Source organism: Triticum urartu, chromosome 3A, assembly GCF_056163025.1.
Source record: "Triticum urartu cultivar PI428250 chromosome 3A, HENAU_Tu73, whole genome shotgun sequence".
NCBI lineage: Eukaryota > Viridiplantae > Streptophyta > Magnoliopsida > Poales > Poaceae > Triticum > Triticum urartu.
Window position 1 is genome coordinate 461,868,629 of NC_141875.1, and position 11,802 is coordinate 461,880,430.

Here is an 11,802-nt window from a genome sequence, read left to right on the forward strand (position 1 = left end):
ACAACTACTTCGTTGGCACGCTGAAGGTGGAGGTGAATGCATAGGCGTCCACCGATGCAAATATGGTGTGGTGTGCCCGCCATGCGAGGCAACGGGCGCGGGAGGCAGCGCCAGCCCTTGCGGCGGCGGATTGATGAAGAAATTGAAGTGGATGCGATCCCTTCAACACATATCATCTCCTCGCCCATGGCTCAGTTCACAGCTGAAGAGGCTGGCGTTGAAGAAATGGAAGCTGAAGATGTGGATATTGGGTGTACTACACCAGTGATGACTGATGACTTTTGGGAAAGCCAGCACCCCAATTCTCCACTCTTCACCCCTCTACAGCAAATTCCTCAGTCCCCCACACAAACTGTTCAAATGGGCTCTGAAGAAACTCATCCCGCTGCATCTGTCCATGAAGAAATTCCAGCCACTAGCGCTGAAGAAACTGCTGCTGCTGAACAACCAATGACGCAGACTGCCACTGAGGAGGAACCAGAAATTCCTCAGCCTGAAGATCCTGCGATTGAGATTCCTGAGGTCATGATGCAACTCACTGACACTCCTCTGCCGAAGCCAAAGGATCCATTCTCACGCAAGCAAAAGTTCAAGGCTGATGATTTCTTCGGCGAGCACGTATTCTTCGAAGATTACAACCCATATAACTCTGCTCGCATTAGGAAGAGGCGTTTCTGAACTGCTAGTCAAGCCAATTTCTATTCCTCAGTGCTATTCAAGAAGGAGAAAATCTTCTACCATGAGCATATTCCTCACGTGGGTATGGAATCTCTGCCGTGTTTCGCACCAGTCCTCAGTGTTCTTCACGAAGCTGTGTTGGGGAACGTAGCAGAAATTCAAAATTTTCCTACGTGTCACCAAGATCTATCTATGGAGAGACCAGCAACGAGGGGAAGGAGAGTGCATCTACATACCCTTGTAGATCGCTAAGCGGAAGCGTTCAAGTGAACGGGGTCGATGGAGTCGTACTCGTCGTGATCCAAATCACCGATGATCAAGTGCCGAACGCACGGCACCTCCGCGTTCAACACACGTACAGCCCGGTGACGTCTCACAAGCCTTGATCTAGCAAGGAGAGAGGGAGAGGTTGAGGAACACTCCATCCAGCAGCAGCACAACGGCATGATGGTGATGGAGGAGCGTGGCAATCCTGCAGGGCTTCACCAAGCACCACGGGATATGAGGAGAAAGAGAGGGAGGGCTGCACCATCAGGCAGAGATCAAAATCACGTGTGTTATGGGCAGCCCCTAGGCCTCATATATATAGGGGAAGGGGAGGAGGCTGCGCCCCCTCTAGGGTTCCCACCCCTAGAGGGGCGGCAGCCCTAGATGGGTCTTGGGTGGCGGCCAAGAGAGGGGAGAGGGGGAGGCGCCCCTAGGGTGGGCCTTAAGGCCCATCTGGACCTAGGGTTTGCCCCCTCCCACTCTCCCTGCGCCTTGGGCCTTGGTGGGAGGCGCACCAGCCCACTAAAGGGCTGGTCCCTCACCAATCTTGGCCCACGCAACCTTCTGGGGTTGGTGGCCCCACTTGGTGGACCCCCGGGACCCTCCCGGTGGTCCCGGTACGTTACCGATAAACCCCGAAACTCTTCCGGTGACCAAAACAGGACTTCCCATATATAAATCATTACCTCCGGACCATTCCGGAAATCCTCGTGACATCCGGGATCTCATCCGGGACTCCGAACAACATTCGGTTACCACATACAAACTTCCTTTATAAGCCTAGCGTCATCGAACCTTAAGTGTGTAGACCCTACGGGTTCGGGAGACATGCAGACATGACCGAGACGTTCTCCGGTCAATAACCAACAGCGGGATCTGGATACCCATGTTGGCTCCCACATGTTCCACGATGATCTCATCGGATGAACCACGATGTCAAGGACTTAATCAATCCCGTATACAATTCCCTTTGTCTAGCGGTACGATACTTGCCCGAGATTCGATCGTCGGTATCCCTATACCTTGTTCAATCTCGTTACCGGCAAGTCTCTTTACTCGTTCCGTAACACATCATCCCGTGATCAACTCCTTGATCACATTGTGCACATTATGATGATGTCCTACCGAGTGGGCCCAGAGATACCTCTCCGTTTACACGGAGTGACAAATCCCAGTCTCGATTCGTGCCAACCCAACAGACACTTTCGGAGATACCTGTAGTGCACCTTTATAGTCACCCAGTTACGTTGTGACGTTTGGTACACCCAAAGCACTCCTACGGTATCCGGGAGTTGCACAATCTCATGGTCTAAGGAAATGATACTTGACATTAGAAAAGCTTTAGCATACGAACTACACGATCTTTGTGCTAGGCTTAGGATTGGGTCTTGTCCATCACATCATTCTCCTAATGATGTGATCCCGTTATCAACGACATCCAATGTCCATGGTTAGGAAACCGTAACCATCTATTGATCAACGAGCTAGTCAACTAGAGGCTTACTAGGGACATGGTGTTGTCTATGTATCCACACATGTATCTGAGTTTCCTATCAATACAATTATAACATGGATAATAAACGATCATCATGAACAAGGAAATATAATAATAACTAATTTATTATTGCCTCTAGGGCATATTTCCAACACGCTGGACTGCTAAACTTTTGCTTTGACATCTGCGATTGGAATGAAGAACTAATTCTTTAATTCTATGCAACGTTGCACATCACAGGAGATGTTGAAGATGTGAATTCATGGGTGCTGGACTGGATGTCTGAAAACACTCACTACACTGCATCAGCCTCTGAATTGCTTCGTGCTCTACCACTCAGTCCTCCCCTTAAAGAAGCTCGCTGCATCTACAGTGAACCTGAGCTCACACATCATTACATGCAGGTGCTGATGAAACCTTTGAAGCCAGGTCATTTGATGACAAAGGGGGAGAATTTTGAGTTAGTCTTCAAGCGGGTCTTTCTATATGGGCATTTTTTTGTTAAGTTACAACTCTCTTTCTTCTGAGACTTTATTGGATCGAGTTGTAATCTTAAACCCGATGGTGCTCTGATACTTTTGAGACGTTTTTCTGCATGCTTATTCGTCGTTAAATATTATTGCACGCATGCTGAATTACATCAGTCACCATATTTCATCATGCATTTCAAATTCTTCACTGTTATATGTCAAATGCGTGTATGAATTACAAGATATAGGGGGAGATCTCCATGATTCAACTCTTCAAGTGTGCATTGCTTCAAAAGCAAATTCCTCACTATGCACATATGTTGGGGAACGTAGTAATTTCAAAAAAATTCCTACGCACACACAAGATCATGGTGATGCATAGCAACGAGAGGGGAGAGTGTTGTCTACGTACCCTCGTAGACCGGCAACGGAAGTGTTGACACAACGTAGAGGAAGTAGTCGTACGTCTTCCCGATCCGACCGATCCAAGCACCGAACATACGGCACCTCCGAGTTCTAGCACACGTTCAGCTCGATGACGATCCCCGGACTCCGATCCAGCAAAGTGTCGGGGAAGAGTTCCGTCAGCACGACGGCGTGGTGACGATCTTGATGTTCAACTGTCGCAGGGCTTCGCCTAAGCAGCACTACAATATTATCGAGGATTATGGTGGAAGGGGGCACCGCACACGGCTAAGAAAACGATCACGTGGATCAACTTGTGTCTAGGGGTGCCCCCTGCCCCCGTATATAAAGGAGCAAGGGGAGGAGGCCGTCCGGCCCTATGTCGCGCCAAGGAGGAGTCCTCCTCCTAGTAGGAGTACGACTCCTACTAGGAGGGGGAAGGAAGTGGTGAGGGAGAAGGAAAGGGGGGCGCCGCCCCCCCTCTCCTAGTCCAATTCGGACCAGGGGGGAGGAGGCGCGCGGCCCACCCTGGCTGCCCCTCTCTCTCCACTAAGGCCCATATGGCCCATTACTTCTCCCGGGGGGGTTCCGGTAACCCTCAGGCTCTCCGGTTTTCTCCGAAATCACCCGGAACACTTCCGGTGTCCGAATATAGCCGTCCAATATATCAATCTTTATGTCTCGACCATTTCGAGACTCCTCGTTATGTCCGTGATCACATCTGGGACTCCGAACTAACTTCGGTACATCAAAACTCATAAACTCATAATATAACTGTCATCGAAATCTTAAGCGTGCGGACCCTACGGGTTCGAGAACAATGTAGACATGACCGAGACACGTCTCTGGTCAATAACCAATAGCGGAACCTGGATGCTCATATTGGCTCCCACATATTCTACGAAGATCTTTATCGGTCAGACCGCATAACAACATACGTTGTTCCCTTTGTCATCGGTATGTTACTTGCCCGAGATTCGATCGTCGGTATCTCAATACCTAGTTCAATCTCGTTACCGGCAAGTCTCTTTACTCGTTTCGTAATACATCATCTCGCAACTAACTCATTAGTTGCAATGCTTGCAAGGCTTATGTGATGTGCATTACCGAGAGGGCCCAGAGATACCTCTCCGACAATCAGAGTGACAAATCCTAATCTTGAAATACGCCAACCCAACATTTACCTTTGGAGACACCTGTAGAACTCCTTTATAATCACCCAGTTATGTTATGACGTTTGGTAGCACACAAAGTGTTCCTCCGGTAAACGGGAGTTGCATAATCTCATAGTCATAGGAACATGTATAAGTCAGGAAGAAAGCAATAGCAACATACTAAACGATCGGGTGCTAAGCTAATGGAATGGGTCATGTCAATCACATCATTCTCCTAATAATGTGATCCCGTTAATCAAATGACAACACATGTCTATGGTTAGGAAACATAACCATCTTTGATTAACGAGCTAGTCAAGTAGAGGCATACTAGTGACGTTTAGTTTGTCTATGTATTCACACAAGTATTATGTTTCTGGATAATACAATTCTAGCATGAATAATAAACATTTATCATGATATAAGGAAATAAAATAATAACATTATTATTGCCTCTAGGGCATATTTCCTTCAGTCTCCCACTTGCACTAGAGTCAATAATATAGATTACATAGTATTGATTCTAACACCCATGGAGCTTTGGTGCTGATCATGTTTTGCTCGTGGAAGAGGCTTAGTCAACGGGTCTGCAACATTCAGATCCGTATGTATCTTTCAAATCTCTATGTATCCCACCCGGACTAGATCCCGGATGGAATTGAAGCGTCTCTTGATGTGCTTGGTTCTCTTGTGAAATCTGGATTCCTTTGCCAAGGCAATTGCACCAGTATTGTCACAAAAGATTTTCATTGGACCCGATGCACTAGGTATGACACCTAGATCGGATATGAACTCCTTCATCCAGACTCCTTCATTTGTTGCTTCCGAAGCAGCTATGTACTCCGCTTCACATGTAGATCCCGCCACAACGCTTTGTTTAGAACTGCACCAACTGACAGCTCCACCGTTTAATGTAAACACGTATCCGGTTTGCGATTTAGAATCGTCCGGATCAGTGTCAAAGCTTGCATCAACGTAACCATTTACGATGAGCTCTTTGTCACCTCCATATATGAGAAACATATCCTTAGTCTTTTTCAGGTATTTCAGGATGTTCTTGACCGCTGTCCAGTGATCCACTCCTGGATTACTTTGGTACCTCCCTGCTAGACTTATAGCAAGACACACATCAGGTCTGGTACACAGCATTGCATACATGATAGATCCTATGGCTGAAGCATATGGAACATCTTTCATTTTCTCTCTATCTTCTGCATTGGTCGGCCATTGAGTCTTACTCAATTTCACACCTTGTAACACAGGCAAGAATCCTTTCTTTGCTTGATCCATTTTGAACTTCTTCAAAATTTTGTGAAGGTATGTGCTTTGTGAAAGTCCAATTAAGCGTCTTGATCTATCTCTATAGATCTTAATGCCCAATATGTAAGAAGCTTCACCGAGGTCTTTCATTGAAGAACTCTTATTCAAGTATCCCTTTATGCTATCCAGAAATTCTATATCATTTCCGATTAGTAATATGTCATCTACATATAATATCAGAAATGCTACAGAGCTCCCACTCACTTTCTTGTAAATACAGGCTTCTCCAAAAGTCTGTACAAAACCGAATGCTTTGATCACACTATCAAAGCGTTTATTCCAACTCCGAGAGGCTTGCACCAGTCCATAAATGGATCGCTGGAGCTTACACACTTTGTTAGCTCCCTTTGGATCAACAAAACCTTCTGGCTGCATCATATACAACTCTTCTTCCAGAAATCCATTCAAGAATGCAGTTTTGACATTCATCTGCCAAATTTCATAATCATAAAATGCGGCAATTTCTAACATGATTCGGACAGACTTAAGCATCGCTACGGGTGAGAAGGTCTCATCGTAGTCAATCCCTTGAACTTGTCGAAAACCTTTTGCGACAAGTCGAGCTTTATAGACAGTAACATTACCGTCAGCGTCAGTCTTCTTCTTGAAGATCCATTTATTCTCAATTACTTGCCGATCATTGGGCAAGTCAACCAAAGTCCATACTTTGTTCTCATACATGGATCCCATCTCAGATTTCATGGCTTCAAGCCATTTTGCGGAATCTGGGCTCACCATCGCTTCTCCATAGTTCGTAGGTTCATCATGATCTAGTAGCATGACTTCCAGAACAGGATTACCGTACCACTCTGGTGCGGATCTTACTCTGGTTGATCTATGAGGTTCAGTAGTATCTTGTTCTGAAGTTTCATGATCATCATCATTAGCTTCCTCACTAATTGGTGTAGGTGTCACAGAAACTAGTTTCTGTGATGTACTGCTTTCCAATAAGGGAGCAGGTACAGTTACCTCATCAAGTTCTACTTTCCTCCCACTCACTTCTTTCGAGAGAAACTCCTTCTCTAGAAAGTTTCCGAATTTAGCAAAAAAAGTCTTGCCTTCGGATATGTGATAGAAGGTGTATCCAATAGTTTCCTTTGGATATCCTATGAAGACACATTTCTCCGATTTGGGTTCGAGCTTATCAGGTTGAAGCTTTTCACATAAGCATCGCAACCCCAAACTTTTAGAAACGACAACTTTGGTTTCTTGCCAAACCACAGTTCATAAGGTGTCGTCTCAACGGATTTTGATGGTGCCCTATTTAACGTGAATGCGTCTGTCTCTAGAGCATAACCCCAAAACGATAGCGGTAAATCAGTAAGAGACATCATAGATCGCACTATATCAAGTAAAGTACGATTACGGCATTCGGACACACCATTACGCTGTGGTATTCCGGGTGGCGTGAGTTGCGAAACTATTCCGCATTGTTTCAAATGTACACCAAACTCGTAACTCAAATATTCTCCTCCACGATCAGATCGTAGGAATTTTATTTTCTTGTTACGATGATTTTCAACTTCACTCTGAAATTCTTTGAACTTTTCAAATGTTTCGGACTTATATTTCATTAAGTAGATATACCCATATCTGCTTAAGTCATCTGTGAAGGTGAGAAAATAATGATATCCGCCACGAGCCTCAACATTCATCGGACCACATACATCTGTATGTATGATTTCCAACAAATCTGTTGCTCTCTCCATAGTACCGGAGAACGGTGTTTTTTGTCATCTTACCCATAAGGCACGGTTCACAAGTACCAAGCGATTCATAATCAAGTGGTTCCAAAAGTCCATCAGTATGGAGTTTCTTCATGCGCTTTACACTGATATGACCCAAACGGCAGTGCCACAAATAAGTTGCACTATCATTATCAACTCTGCATCTTTTGGTTTCAACATTATGAATATGTGTGTCACTACTATCGAGATTTAATAAGAATAGACCACTCTTTAAGGGTGCATGACCATAAAAGATATTACTCATATAAATAGAACAACCATTATTCTCTGATTTAAATGAATAACCGTCTCGTATCAAACAAGATCCAGATATAATGTTCATGCTCAACGCTGGCACCAAATAACAATTATTTAGGTCTAATACTAATCCCGAAGGTAGATGTAGAGGTAGCGTGCCGACCGCGATCACATCGACTTTGGAACCATTTCCCACGCGCATCATCACCTCGTCCTTAGCCAATCTTCGCTTAATCCGTAGTCCCTGTTTCGAGTTGCAAATGTTAGCAACAGAACCAGTATGAAATACCCAGGTGCTACTGCGAGCATTAGTAAGGTACACATCAATAACATGTATATCACATATACCTTTGTTCACCTTGCCATCCTTCTTATCCGCCAAATACTTGGGGCAGTTTCGCTTCTAGTGACCAGTCTGCTTGCAGTAGAAGCACTCAGTTTCAGGCTTAGGTCCAGGTTTGCGTTTCTTCTCTTGAGTAGCAACTTGCTTGCTATTCTTTTTGAAGTTCCCCTTCTTCTTTCCTTTGCCATTTTTCTTGAAACTAGTGGTCTTGTTGACCATCAACACTTGATGCTCCTTCTTGATTTCTACCCCCACAGCTTTCAGCATTGCGAAGAGCTCGGGAATAGTCTTATTCATCCCTTGCATATTATAGTTCATCACGAAGCTCTTGTAGCTTGGTGGCAGTGATTGGAGAATTCTGTCAATGACGCAATCATTTGGAAGATTAACTCCCAATTGAATCAAGTGATTATTATACCCAGACATTTTGAGTATATGCTCACTGATAGAACTGTTCTCTTCCATCCTGCAGCTATAGAACTTACTGGAGACTTCATATCTCTCAATCCGGGCATTTGCTTGAAATATTAACTTCAACTCCTGGAACATCTCATATGCTCCATGACGTTCAAAACGTTGTTGAAGTCCTGATTCTAAGCCGTAAAGCATGGCACACTGAACTATCGAGTAGTCATCAGCTTTGCTCTGCCAGACATTCATAACATCTGGTGTTGCTCCAGCAGCAGGCCTGGCACCCAGCGGTGCTTTCAGGACGTAATTCTTCTCTGCAGCAATGAGGATAATTCTCAAGTTACGGACCCAGTCCGTGTAATTGCTACCATCATCTTTCAACTTTGCTTTCTCAAGGAACGCATTAAAATTCAACGGAACAACAGCACGGGTCATCTATCTACAATCAAACATAAACAAGCAAGATACTATTAGGTACTAAGTTCATGATAAATTTAGGTTCAATTAATCATATTACTAAAGAACTCCCACTTAGATAGACATCCCTCTAATCCTCTAAGTGATTACGTGATCCAAATCAACTAAACCATGTCCGATCATCACGTGAGATGGAGTAGTTTCATTGGTGAACATCACTATGTTGATCATATCTACTATATGATTCACGCTCGACCTTTCGGTCTCCGTGTTCCGAGGCCATATCTGTATATGCTTGGCTCGTCAAGTATAACCTGAGTATTCCGCGTGTGTAACTGTTTTGCACCCGTTGTATTTGAACGTAGAGCCTATCACACCCGATCATCACGTGGTGTCTCAGCACGAAGAACTTTCGCAACGGTGCATACTCAGGGAGAACACTTCTTGATAATTGGTGAGAGATCATCTTAAAATGCTACAGTCAATCAAAGCAAGATAAGATGCATAAAAGATAAACATCACATGCAATCAATATAAGTGATATGGTATGGCCATCATCTTGTGCTTGTGATCTCCATCTTCGAAGCACCGTCGTGATCACCATCGTCACCGGCGCGACACCTTGATCATCATCGTAGCATCGTTGTCGTCTCACCAATCTTATGCTTCCACGACTATCGCTACCGTTTAGTGATAAAGTAAAGCATTACAGCGCAATTGCATTGCATACAATAAAGCGACAACCATATGGCTCCTGCCAGTTGCCGATAACTTGGTTACAAAACATGATCATCTCATACAATAAAATTTTAGCATCATGTCTTGACCATATCACATCACAACATGCCCTGCAAAAACAAGTTAGACGTCCTCTACTTTGTTGTTGCAAGTTTTACGTGGCTACTACGGGCTTAAGCAAGAATCAATCTTACCTACGCATCAAAACCACAACGATAGTTTGTCGAGTTGGTGTTGTTTTAACCTTCGCAAGGACCGGGTGTAGCCACACTCGGTTCAACTAAAGTTGGAGAAACTGACACCCGCTAGCCACCTTTGTGCAAAGCACGTCGGGAGAACCGGTCTCGCGTAAGCGTACGCGTAATGTCGGTCCGGGCCGCTTCGTCCAACAATACCGCCGAACCAAAGTATGACATGCTGGTAAGCAGTATGACTTATATCGCCCACAACTCACTTGTGTTCTACTCGTGCATATAACATCAACACATAAAACCTAGGCTTTGATGCCACTGTTGGGGAACGTAGTAATTTCAAAAAATTTCCTACGCACACACAAGATCATGGTGATGCATAGCAACGAGAGGGGAGAGTGTTGTCTATGTACCCTCATAGACCAGCAACGGAAGTGTTGACACAACGTAGAGAAAGTAGTCGTACGTCTTCCCGATCCGACCGATCCAAGCACCGAACGTACGGCACCTCCGAGTTCTAGCACACATTCAACTCGATGACGATCCCCGGACTCCGATCCAACAAAGTGTCGGGGAAGAGTTCCGTCAGCACGACGGCGTGGTGACGATCTTGATGTTCAACTGTCGCAGGGCTTCGCCTAAGCACCACTACAATATTATCGAGGATTATGGTGGAAGGAGGCACCGCACACGGCTAAGAAAACGATCACGTGGATCAACTTGTGTCTAGGGGTGCCCCTGCCCCCGTATATAAAGGAGCAGGGGGAGGAAGCCGTCCGGCCCTATGGCGCGTCAAGGAGGAGTCCTCCTCCTAGTAGGAGTAGGACTCCTACTAGGAGGGGGAAGGAAGTGGTGAGGGAGAAGGAAAGGGGGGCGCCGTCCCCCCTCTCCTAGTCCAATTTGGACCAGGGGGAGGAGGCGCGCGGCCCACCCTGGCTGCCCCCCTCTCTCTCCACTAAGGCCCATATGGCCCATTACTTCTCCCGGGGGGGGGGGGTTCCGGTAACCCTCCGGCTCTCCGGTTTTCTCCGGAATCATCCGGAACACTTCCGGTGTCCGAATATAGCCGTCCAATATATCAATCTTTATGTCTCGACCATTTCGAGACTCCTCGTTATGTCCGTGATCACATCCGGGACTCCGAACTAACTTCGGTACATCAAAACTCATAAACTCATAATATAACTGTCATCGAAACCTAAGCGTGCGGACCCTACGGGTTCGAGAATAATGTAGACATGACCGAGACACGTCTCCGGTCAATAACCAATAGCGGAACCTGTATGCTCATATTGGCTCCTACATATTCTACGAAGATCTTTTATTGGTTAGACCGCATAACAACATACGTTGTTCCCTTTGTCATCGGTATGTTACTTGCCCGAGATTCGATCGTCGGTATCTCAATACCTAGTTCAATCTCGTTACCGGCAAGTCTCTTTACTCGTTTCGTAATACATCATCTCGCAACTAACTCATTAGTTGCAATGCTTGCAAGGCTTATGTGATGTGCATTACCGAGAGGGCCCAGAAATACCTCTCCGACAATCAGAGTGACAAATCCTAATCTCGAAATACGCCAACCCAACATTTACCTTTGGAGACACCTGTAGAGCTCCTTTATAATCACCCAGTTACGTTGTGACGTTTGGTAGCACACAAAGTGTTCCTCCGGTAAACGGGAGTTCCATAATCTCATAGTCATAGGAACATGTATAAGTCATGTTACTTGCCCGAGAAACAACACATGTCTATGGTTAGGAAACATAACCATCTTTGATTAACGAGCTAGTCAAGTAGAGGCATACTAGTGACGTTTAGTTTGCCTATGTATTCACACAAGTATTATGTTTCTGGATAATACAATTCTAGCATGAATAATAAACATTTATCATGATATAAGGAAATAAAATAATAACATTATTATT